Below are 12,519 nucleotides of genomic sequence, written 5' to 3' on the forward strand. Positions count from 1 at the left end.
CTACTTTGACCCTATCTATCTCTTTGGGGCAGTAGAGCTGTGCAGATGGGCTAAACCATTTTTTTGGGGTGGTGCTGGCAGGTCGCCCGGCCCCTGTGCATGAAAGCGAACTTCTGGGGCATTCTTATGCTTCTTGAAATTCAGTTATCAGTAGTGGCCCTTTTTGTTCTATGAAACCATATCTTTTGCAATAATTTCTAGTTGTAACAGCGTTTTAAGAAATTGTTCAATATAAGGAATAATTCGATGCAAACATGTTTGACATTTAGACAGGTTTGACTTTACACATCACAGATAGGTCAGATTCTTCATCCTTGCAAATATTGTGCCCCTTTGTAAAGAACACGTAGAAACACATTGGCCCCAGAGGACTCCTAAACCATCACTGAGGACAGACCCAAGAAGTATAAATAAATGCATTGGGGCAAGGAAAAGTGTTAAATATACAAACCACAACATTGTCATCTTTATTTTCCAAGAACACGGTTATGTGCCTTTACTAAAGATGCTGTTTTTGTATGTGTATAACCTGTGCGAACATGTTCCTGGGATGTTCATTTCTGCAGCAATTAATGATAGAAGAAGAAAACCCTTTAAGAAAGACCCCGCATTGTACTTGTAAGCCTTAACCGGGCTGTTACAAACTTGTTTTCTGTATCTGGATTATACAGTACATAGCATAGATTTATGCTTCTTAACTGGAACACAAAGGAATGTCCAAAACTTAGCGTGTAAGTAAAATCCTACGGAATCATGGCTAATCATTTGCCTGGTTTAAGCTGTTTCTTGCATCCGTCATCGCCACTACTTTCTCTTTTCCCCTGCAGCCAAGAGGGTGACTGCTGTCTTTTTGGTTGAGTGCATGTCCCAGGTGGCAACTGAGGGGGCCTCAAGCTGCTCTCCTCTGCCGTTCATCACTGACAGCGTGCGCCTCCATTCCTCTGTCTGGTTTGGCATCCACATAGCCGACATCCTCGTTGTCTTCGTACAACTTGTTAAACGTCTTGATTCTTGCCGTTTTTCATCCTGGGGGATACTCTGTATCCACATTGCACACTAGTGCCGTGACTTTGATGTTGTTTCATATCTGCAACGATATTCCTTCCTTGCCTGTCTTGTCTCTGTTTGTTCTTCCAGTCAGTATCCCAGGCTTCTAAAGGTGTCATTTTCTGGCTTGGTCAGCTTGAGTCTCTCGAGTTGGCTAAATCTATAGGCCTTCACCGGCTATTCTGATGTGTTGTGGACTGTGTTGGTACTGGCACGTGCTATTTTGGAGCAGCTAGGAATGCATTTTATAGCAGTAAACCTGACAATCACAGCAGGTCTGAAAGCAATTGGAAACTATAATAATCAGAGTTTTTACATTGGGCAAGCTACGAGAAAGCAGTGAGTGGTCACTCATTCATAAACTCAATCAAAACACCAAAAATAACCCACCCCTTCATCGCAGTGCTTACGATAGACTGTGATGAAGCGCTGGTGCCTAAGATGAGCCTAAAAACCACTTTAGTGGCTTAGAAAAGCATGGAAGCATGGTACGACCAGACTTCAGAGAAGATTTGAGAACATTCAGCGTGATCTTGCCGCTATGAGTGTATTAAGATGGACCACTCTGAAAAACAACTACGCTAATAATGCAGCCAGCCTGATATAGGCAAACCTTCTTCTCTACCTCTCTAAATACATTTGGCTATTTTTATTGTTCCTTTTCTATTTTTGCATTCCCACAAGCCTTTCATCTTCACATTATACAAGTCCTTTAAATCTGAAGTATCGGTAATTTTGAGAAAACAAATGCTGTCTATACAGATAGTTGCTTGCATAGGTAGTTTATCTCCTCTGGCAAACAACCTCTGAACAAACAGAATGGCAAACAAAAATGTTGTTTTTCTTTATTTTATGACTTACGGTATCTATATATCTGTATTAAAAATTTGAGTGATCCTACTGAAGAAAACTCATTTTGTTTTATTCTTCAAAAACAGTTATGTTCCAAGATAAATATTAAATTTGACACCCAGTAGGATAATTTCACGTTCATAGGAGGGGGTCTAAACGAAAACTCACACCGGTCCCGACAAACATCCCTACAATTGACATAGCTTATTATGGGGAAATGTCAGCTGATGGAGGGCAGTAGTGCAATTACCATAAGCTCTGCCAGAGTTCTAGGAAGGCATGCTACATGACCTACATCACATGGAGGGTTTGTCTGCCTCGGGACTTTCACCTTTCAATGCTACATTAGCATTATGAATCACCAACCAGAATTATAATTTCTCGCAAGAACATCAGAGTAATTGCACGGGAAGTCTGAAACTGGCAACTTTAATGGCAAAAATAATTTAACTGTTATTAAAGCACCAGCGGTATGAAAACTTTACCTCATTTTGCCCAGTGCTGTGCTTGAGTGATATACTGCATACTTGAAATACCATGATGATGAACACCAAGGAGGTGGTTAGCTTTTGCTTGTCTTCCAGCTCGATGAAAATCACACACAGTCGCAAAATGTAGATACAGCAGAGCCTCGTTCATATGTTTTGGAAGAAACCACAAGAAAAAACAGACTAACTGGGAAAATGTACAATCCTAAGTAACTAAAAAAATTTGAGACAACTTTTGTTGACATCTATGTAATACAAAGCGTCGTGCTGATCATTGTGGCACGAGATGCTGATGCATTTTGTTGTTTTCCTAGTGCATGGTGTTTTCAGAGAGGGACTGGAAACCGAAATGAAATCTAGCTGGTAGGCGACGCCTGATGCCACCGAAGCGAAATGTGGTGCTTACATCACACCGCCTGCAGTAGGAAACGATGGCACATTTGCATTATCGCCTACTAAAGGTGTGCAGTTTGCTACCAATGGTACTACGCACCATGCGCTGTAAAACAGATAGGTGAAGATGCTTATTGCAATCGGTTTGGTGGTGATAGCTACAAGTGTAGGGTGCAACAACCCAAGCGGGGATTTGAAGGGTACCAGAGAAATAAACTGTGTGCGCCATGATTATCACTTGAAACCAGGCAGCTATACTGTTCTCGATCTTGCGCGCGTCGCACCTTCTCTTGTTCACATGGAATGTTGCAGCCGGAAGACCTACAGACCCTTTTCACAGCGATCCCGTGGGCGCTGCCATGTTTGATCACATGGTGGAACGTCCATTACTTGCCTCAGCTGCCTCCGTTGCCTCTGCATTTACAAAGGGTGTGTATGGTGCCAGTGCAGCTTAGCAAACCTCTGTTTCGGGAGATATCACAGATAGTGACTGGATGGATGACACAAAGCTCTGGCGAGAGCTTCAGAAAGCATGCAAAAGAACTGTGCAAGCTGATTAAGTTATGTCCAAATGGGGCGAGCGACATATATTGTGCTTGTTCTAACAGCGAGGCTCAATACATATTCCAAGCTAGCCAATCTTTCTGCTCATGAATTGAATCAGGATTAGCATATTTTTCTTTTCGTTCTTGGCAAATATTTTTGAAACAGCGGCTCGTAAATTTCCTTGGTGGGGTTACTATCCGATTATTTCTGCTAATTGCTCGGAGGGGTGCTATGTGCTGATAGATTTGTTGTTGCTGCATGCAAGGCTTGAAACGCAGCCATTTCGTACATTGTAATACCTTGTAGCAAAGATCACTAGTAACTCGCATACTCTTGTGGACCGTCATAAAACATTCAGCTTCGACCATTCGTGTGCTATTGGTGTAGTCCGTCATTTATTGTGCATATGTGGTGCGCATATATTCAAATGTGTGCGCATTCACTTACAGTTGGCAATACAGTGGGCGTTAAGGTTCTGTGCAAGTTGGGGTAGATGTGTGTAGGTACTGCGTGCGAAAGATACTACGTATGACAAGAAGCGGCGCTGCTCCATTTGCCATTGTTTAACAATCGGTACTTATTCTCACTGAAGGTTCGGGGGCAAAGCCTTTTCTTTGAAGGTTGGAGATACAATACTCGCAGATGAGCAAGTTTCTGTGTTCTCAAGGAAATACATACAATTCAAAGTGCTCGTAACACATATGGACAGTTGCAGCAATGGTCCACGAACTTACCTACACTGATTCATTACAATCCTTAATATGCCAGTCATTATTCTTGCAGCACACTACTGCACGTCTTCAATATAACATTATTGAAGCATAGTGCTTTAGTGAAAACTCAGTGCCAATTGACCGTAAAGAAGCAAGGTGGAAGTGGTAATGGTTTCGTATTCATGCACTGTCACTGAGGCGAGTTGCTGCCAAAGATGCCATGTCGATTCTCTAAGACAAACTGCTCCGCGACAAGGGTCAATACGATCACAGTCTGCAGCAAGGAACGGCGGTGCGTTTTGGTTATCACCTATCTGAAGTAGAGCCCCTAACTTTGTGCGGTGGAAAATTTGAAATTCTGCAAATCAAGACAGAGGAATCTGCAAAATTCCTCAGCAACTTTGAACAGACATAAGGTACAGTCGTGGTCAAAAAACTTGAAGCCGCTGTGAACAGTCGGGGAGCGTCTGCACTCCGCTATCGCGGCGCTGCCGCCGCCGCCGCGCGCCGCTGCTCGCTTGCGCCGAGGATAAAGAGAGCGAGGGAAGCATGCCTCTTACTCTCAAGCATGCTTTGATAACATGGCTCGTGAGAAACTAGTGCAGCGTTAACTTTGCCAGCTGCGAGGTCGACTTGCGGCCGCCGTGGTACGGCGCTTCGTGTGAGCAAATGCGCTCGTCTGGGCAAAACTGCCTGGCTTCCATGCAGCGCATTATAGTACAAAATCTTCCTAATTATCAAAATTTATTACAATTTTATCCTACACATTCAAAGGTGAGAGCCCTCGCATTATGCTTTTAGATAAACATTTTGAATGTGTTTCTAAGTGCGATGAAAACAAAAGATTAAAAAATAGACCAACATCTCTCAGTGCTGCCTAGCGTTGTTCCAGGTTTTATTATAATATGCGGGCAATTCAATCATCGATCGTTTAGAAAAGACCAGAAGCAGCAATATCGACTACAAAGGCTCTCTTGGGGAAGGGCGTGCAACCACCGTTGTAATATTTGAAATACGTTGACTGCACTTCTCCATTAAGGAACGACCAAACGAGTGCGTTTGGCGTTCAAGTTTTTTAATTAAACCCACAGGGAAGTTATGAAAGCTTTTCGGGACTAGATGGTTGCCCTGCATCGGTAGCCAATTGAGTTAGACCCATTCCCTGGGCACTTTGGAAAGTGCCCACTACCTCGCCTTTTTTCATATTTTCATGCATACTGTCTCATTGTCGTTAGGGCCCACTTTCATGCACACGAGGCCAGTGTAGCTTCATCCCCTTTGCATTAGGCATCACGCGTTTCAATCGCCTAAAGTAGACCAGGGCCACAAGATTATAGGATTCTCTCATAGTGAAGGCGTCACACTGGCGGTGCTGTCGCTGTCACGTGTTCACTGGAAGGAGTATTTTAGATATAGTTTACTGAGGTATTGTTCGTCTCTACTGGAGAGGGTTTCACAGGCAGTTTAAAAGAAAGGGCTATACGTAGTGTCCTTTCAACCAGAGACCTTGGCTAGTTTACAGTCAAGCACATGGGTAAGCTGCAATTGTTCGGGGCAACCACAGACCAAGCCACACACAATGCCTTGAAGGCATGCTACCCCCTGTGATTTCGTCGAGAGACGCTGGTGCCACCCTGAAGCTTATGTTTTCTTGATTCATTTGCTACTTGTGACATTCATGATTACAAATTCGAGATGCCATTGTGGCACGTTATTTAATATATCATTAAGCTGCTGAAGTCAGATCTCAGCTACGATCTTCGCAAGGTGCCCTTGTTCGAGCATGCGCAGGGCTATTCACAGCGCTGTTCCTTTAATTTGGTCCCTGAAAACAATAACTAATGATTACGATACTTGGAATTGTGAAATTTGAGCCTATCATGTTTGACAGCGGTCGCCCGGTTATCACCCATCAACACATAAAAAGCTTAACTTTAATTCTAAAATGTGACATCCTCCTTCGGCAAACTCAGTGGTACCATGCAAGTTCAATGAACACCGAAACAAAGCGGCAGCAAGGCAGTATAGTAGCAGTACACTGTACTTCCGTCAGAGAAAAATGTGGCAACGACGAACCGGACGGCTCTGACGGGTCCATAGAGTATGGATGGGACTCTGCTTCCTTCTATGATGATGATGATGATAGCGTACTGTTGAATTTGATTTCAGTTTTTGTAGCTGCTAAATATAGCTAAAAGGAGGGATTCGCTCTTGTACATGCTTTGGTGCAGGCTCGGTGCAATATTTTGCTAAAAGGCCGTTTTGGTGCAGCATCGGACAAAGCCATCTTTTCGACACAGTTTGGCACAATTGGCACAGCTGTTGCACCAATGCATTATGCTGGAAATATCCAACAAGACACTATACAGCATCTGAAACTTTGATTACTATGTTAAATTGGTCATGCAAGGGAGGAGAGCAGGGTTTGCTCAGCATCAGTGCACTTGCTCGCTGCAGCCTGAAAAGCGATGATGTCCTGTTGCCTAAGGAGCCCGCACACAGTGTAGTGGAAGGAATTCAAAATAGACAAAAGTCCAAGGATAAAACAGTAGTACGTTAGTTAGTTAAATGAGGTTTAATGGCGCAAAAGCAGCTAAGGCTATGCTGCGCCAAACACGAGGTGTTTTAAAATCCAGTTTGTGAAGGAAAAGGCTGTGTTAGTAATCTATATTTTATGTAAAAATCCAGTGTCATGTACAAATTTACGGACGTCACATAATGGGACTAGCGGATCATCACCTAAAATTACAGCAGGGTGTAAAGGTATGTGTAGTTGATATAATTTGTGCAAAAGTGTTCGTCTGTGTTTCAGTCTGCATACATGTGAGTAATATGTGCATAACTGTCAGTGGCTGTTGACATTTCTCGCATTTTGGTGTGTCTTCTTTGGTAAGTAAGTAATTGTGTGTGAGGTGTGTGTGCCCAATGCGTAGCCGGCATAAAACAACTTCGATGAACCGCTCTTGATGATAACACGACTTCCACTCGCCAACTATGGGTTTCGTGAGATGTAGCTTGTTGTCAGCACAACGGTCCCATTCGCGTTGCCATTTTACCGTGAAGGCTTTTCTAATTGCACGGATGCTATCATTGTATGGGAGCGTCGTGTTTGTAATATCTTTGTGCGCTGCCATCAATGCACATCTATCAGCTGCTTCGTTACCTGGTATCCCAACATGGCTTGGGACCCAGCAGAAACGAATTGACCTCCCGTATTCGTTAAGCACCAACATGTTTAAAATGTCTCCTATCAGGGGTTCACACTCAGATTTCAGACGTAGAGCCTTCAGTGTACTTAAGGAATCAGTGTATATGACTGTGTTTTTGTGCTTGCCAGTGATAATCTTTTTAACTGCAACCCATACAGCATAAACTTCAGCAGTGAAAACAGAAGCATGTATTGGTAGACGGACACTTGTTTCCCAATTTTCTGTTACGGCCCCTATACCCACGTGTTCTTTTTTTTTTTTTGAGCCATCCGTGTAGAATTCCATGTGATTTTGATACTTGTCTTGAAGAGCAGGAATTCTTGCATGATGTGTTCGTGTGGAGTGTTTCTTTTCTTTAAATGTGTTAATGTCCAGTCACACAACTGCGTGAAATTGTACCATGGGGCCAACCGTTGTGGTTTCTTGGCGACCTGGAGGACTTCGTGGGGGGATGTCATAATCCTGACAGTATTTCTCATACCGCAGGACAAGTGGCTTAATCATGTTCGGTTTATTTGTGTAGTGTATGCGTGTGTTGCATTGTGTGAGGATGTTGTAGCATATGTGTCGCGGTGATGACTGAATTCTGAGTAGGTAAGAGAATGTTAATAATGCTCTGCGCTGCTGTAATGAGGGTAATAACAGGGTAATAACATATAAACTTTGAATAGGCGATGTTCTGTAGGCACTACTTGCCAGTCGCAATCCAAGGTTATGTACTGGATCAAGCAGTTGGATGTAGGACTGCCTGGCTGAGCTGTAAACCACGGAGCCGCAGTCTACAAGGCTACGCACAAGAGACCGGTAAATACGTAAAAGACAGGTTCCATCGGAACCCCAGTGCTTATGAGATAAGACTTTTAGGATATTCAATGCTTTATTTGCTTTAATCTTTAGTGTTTTAATGTGGGCTAAGAAGTTTAGTTTTTTATCAAAGAATACTCCCAAGAATTTATATTATTGCTTTACCGGCAGTGAGACATCATTCAATTGTAGAACAGGGTCTAAGTACAATCCTCATTTTTGCGAGAATAGCGCTGTAACAGTTTTTTGAGTAGAGAAGCGGAAGCCATTTTATTCAGCCCACTTTATTAGTTTATTAATTGTTATCTGGAGCTGCGTTTCACATGTTTGTAAGTTTGGGGCGCGGCACGCTATTTGCAGATCATCGACGTATATGGAGTGCATGATAGAGGGGGGAATGACTTTGTTAACAGAGTTCATTTTTACTATAAAGAGTGTTGTGCTTAGTACGCATCCTTGTGGCACACCATTTTCCTGAATGAATACACGTGACAGCACCGTTCCTAAACGCACCTGGAATGTTCGGTCCGACATGAAATCGGCTAGACATTTCAGCATTCTACCTCGGATTCCTAAATCTGCTAAGTCCCTTAATATACCAAACCTCCATGTTGTGTCGTACGCCTTTTCTAAGTCGAAGAAAACAGTGAGACAATATTGTTTGTGTAGGAAGGCCGCACGTATCTCGTCTTCTAGCCGGACTAGGTGATCTGTTGTGGAGCAACCTTTCTTGTATCCACACTGGTGGTTATCTAGCATGTTCTCTGTTTCAAGGATGTATGTCAGTCTTATGTTGATGATGGCTTCATAGGACTTTGCAAGACAACTTGTGAGTGCTATGGGTCTATAACTGGTTGCTGTTGTGGGAGGTTTTCCAGCTGTCAAGAACAGGATTATGATAGCTTTCTTCCACTCTTTTGGCATTTTTTCCGTTTCCCAGATTTTATTAAAAAACGAAGCAAGGTTTCAACTGCATTAGGAGATAGATGAGCGAGCATCACGTAATGTACTCTGTCCGGACCAGGTGCTGTTTTTTTGTCAGTTGTTAGTACTCTATTGATTTCCGGTAGTGTTAAAGCGGCATTATACGGTCTTTCTGAACTTCCTGTGGTCGGAAACTTTAGTTTTTCTGCTAATTGCTTATGTTTTAGAAATGCAGCTGAATAGTTTACCGAGCTTGATATATTATGGAAGTGTCGTCCTAATATGTCTGCTTGTTCTTCTATATTTGTTTGCATGCCTGGAGGTGATAGTATGGGGATAGTGTAAGAAGCGTAGTCGCCTCTAAACTTATGAACCTGATCCCACATTCGTTTGGATGTTCTTGAACTATTTATAAACGAGACATAATTTTTCCAGGACTGTCTTTCGGCTTGTCTGCGTGTACCTGGCTTTCGCTTTTGCTTTTTTGAAGGAGAGTAGATTGTCGTGTTGGGTATCGCCGAAAGATACCCCACACTTTGTTTTGTAGTTTTTTTGTTTGTGTACATTCCTTCGTCCACCAGGGTTTCAGGTTTTTTCTTAATAAGCCAGAGGATTGTGGGATTGTTTCTGCTGCTGCAGCAAGTATACAGGCGGTGATCTTATCATTCATTTCATCTATGGTTAGCTCATCTGATATGTTATCCAGAGTGGCCTTTTCAGTAAAGAGAGGCCAGTCTGCTAGGTGGAGTTTCCAACGGGGTGGTCTTAATGGTATGGAAGGAGAAGGAGATTTTCTTTTAATAACAGCAGGCATATGGTCACTACCATAGGGGTTGTCAATAACACTCCATTGAAAATCGTCAAAGAGAGATGGAGAGCACAGTGCCAGATCTAAGCAACTCATAGCTCCTGTGCTTGGGGAGCAGTAAGTTGCCGCACCGGTGTTTAAAAGGCATATGTTATTTGTTAGGATAAAATCTTCAAGCGTTTGACCCCTGGTGTCAGTTGTTTGACTACCCCACAACGTGTTATGTGAATTAAAATCACCGGCTAATAAAAATGGTTCGGGTAGCTGGTTTAAAATTAACTCTAGGTCTCTTATGGCAAAATGTAAATGCGGCGGAATGTATACTGAACAAATGGTGATGGTTTTGTGAGCTAAAACGGTGACAGCAACGGCTTCTATGTGAGTGTTAATGGGAACTTCTGTGGCTGCTATACCACCTGGCAGGACAATGACTACACCACCTCACAGCCGGTTCGCCTGAGTACGGTCGCGCCGTACAACAGTGAAACCTTTCAAAATGTTTTTGTGTTTTTCGCCTAGGTTTGTTTCTTGTAAGCACAGGGCTACAGGAGAGAAGTTTATTAATATGTTTTTAATGTCACCTAAGTTGTGTAAAAGCCCTCTACAATTCCAGTGGATAATAAAAGCCATGTTAAAATGGAAAGATAAGAAATGGCACTACGGAAAAATTAAGAGGTGTGGTATAGGTGACATGGATTTGAGAAGGCTAATACAAATGAGTGATAACCCTTAGGTTATCGCCTTCTTATTTAGAGTTCTTATTGGGATTTTGTCCCTCTTACCGCGCTCAAGAGAGCGCTTGTCCTTTGGTGTCGAGGACACCGGGGTTTTTGTGTCGACCTCCATCACTCTCACTGAGGCGCTGGAAAACCTGAAGCCGCTAAAGGCAAGAGAGGATCAGAACGACTGTGAAGCCAGCAGTTACTTCAATATGCCTACAGGTCGACTGAAATTATTGCTGGCGTGCACCTCAGGTGCCCAGTGCATGCGGCTCATTGCCCGATGACATTGTTAAGAGCTCGGTTTAGCGGAGGCAAGGAATACATGTTTTGACAGCTTGAGAACAAAGAGTCAACTGGCTTTATTCAAGAGTAAAGGTAGGTTTGCCTGATTGGCTGCATGCTTGGTTCCAAGAAACAGTAGGGGCAATGACGCCAACAGCAAGGCATACTGGATTTCTGGAGCAGGGGGCAACGACACCTATGGTGAGGTACAGCTTAGTGACGGATGGTCGATACATGGGCTCAACCACTAGAATGCCGCAGGCTTAGGTGTGAATTGCGGAAGGAATGAAGAGTTCATGTTCAAGACAGGCTGGTTTCATGCAGTCGCACGACACTGTCTCTTCTTTGGCGTAAACGTCAATATTTAAGGTTTTCTCTGAATGCAAAACCACACAAAATGGGCCTTCATAGGACGGAATCAATGGTGGCTTGATGGAGTCGCGCCACATGAAGACATGCGTGGTTGTGTCCACTGTCGGGAAACTTAACATAGGCTGCCCATGTGCAATATGTTAGGGTGTAGGTTAGGTTAGGTTAGGTTATGACAGCTTGGGGTCGTTTTTTTGAACAAAGGTTAACGGCTTGTGGTCGGCCAGAATGTAAAAGCCTTCAAGAAAAGCATGGAAATGCTCGGCAGTGTAATAGATGGCCAACATCTCTCGCCCGAAGGTAGCTGTAGCGAGCTTCTGTAGGTTTGAGGTACATTGAAAAGAAGCCCAGCAGCGTCCAGTCTATGCCATCATGCTGCTGCAGTACTGCAGCCACTGCTGTGGCCGACTCATTTACCATAAGGCGTGTTGGCGCATCAGGGAACGAATGAATCAGCATCACTTCCCCGATAACTACTCCCTACTGAATCCTTCCGGACAGCCCTGCCCAATCATCTGTGCATGTACATCATCAACGGTGACGTCAACCTCTGGTGCCAACATAAACTCCCGGCGTTCGACACTATGTTCAGTGGGCGCGGGAGTAGCAACAGCAATATGGCTCACCTTTTGCCTTTTGGAACTTCACAAGTGCGTAAGCGTTTTTCCTTGTACACTAGAAAAACAGACTATCTCTGATGTTACTACTTCCATGCGCACATGTGCTTTGTGATATTATTTGCGAGTGTTTCCATATGTCTGTGTTATTAGATTGTTGTGGTGACATCCAAACTAATCCTGGGCCTACCACACGTAAAGAGTCTTTTCTTGAAACACAGACGCTACCTGATGAAGCCTCGGAACAAGTGGTGGTCCTCTTCAAGCTTCTGAAAGACGTTCAGTTTCATTCGGCCCAAAGAATCAGAGAGAAATGGTTGCTGATATTAAAGCAATCAAAGCCAGCCAAAAAAAATATAGAAAGCAAGATTGGCTGCATCCAAGAAAGACTGGACGCTCTTGAAGAAAAAGCAAATTCACTTGATCAGTTTAAGGAACACGTCACAGGTCTCCAGAAATCTGTAGAGACTTTAAACACTCAGCTTGTTTCTTTTGTTAGATACGGGACTGTTTCCTGAGCCTACTTCGAGTTCACCAGACCACATTGAATCGCGCCACAGCTAATTAAGGAGCGCAGAAGCGCGTATACCACATTCCCGAGGCGCGGCACGTGCAAACGAGTTGGTGTCCTCCATCTCGTATGCCGCATCTGGAGCTATTCACTGCTTGACTCTTCCTGAAAGTGTAGCGAGAGCCTGGCACTGTTCCAGGTAAAGTGGGTCCCGAAGCAAGACGGCTGTAATGC

The 12,519-nt window shown here is 43.6% G+C and overlaps 1 protein-coding gene across 3 annotated transcripts in view; it reads right to left on the minus strand.

The window, feature by feature from the left end:
* LOC142590477 (uncharacterized) overlaps nt 1–12,519 on the minus strand; it is an 83,800-nt gene that overhangs the window by 41,729 nt on the left and 29,552 nt on the right. The gene's annotated exons all lie outside the window — the stretch shown is intronic.

The sequence above is a fragment of the Dermacentor variabilis genome, chromosome 8 (genome assembly GCF_050947875.1).
Source record: "Dermacentor variabilis isolate Ectoservices chromosome 8, ASM5094787v1, whole genome shotgun sequence".
NCBI lineage: Eukaryota > Metazoa > Arthropoda > Arachnida > Ixodida > Ixodidae > Dermacentor > Dermacentor variabilis.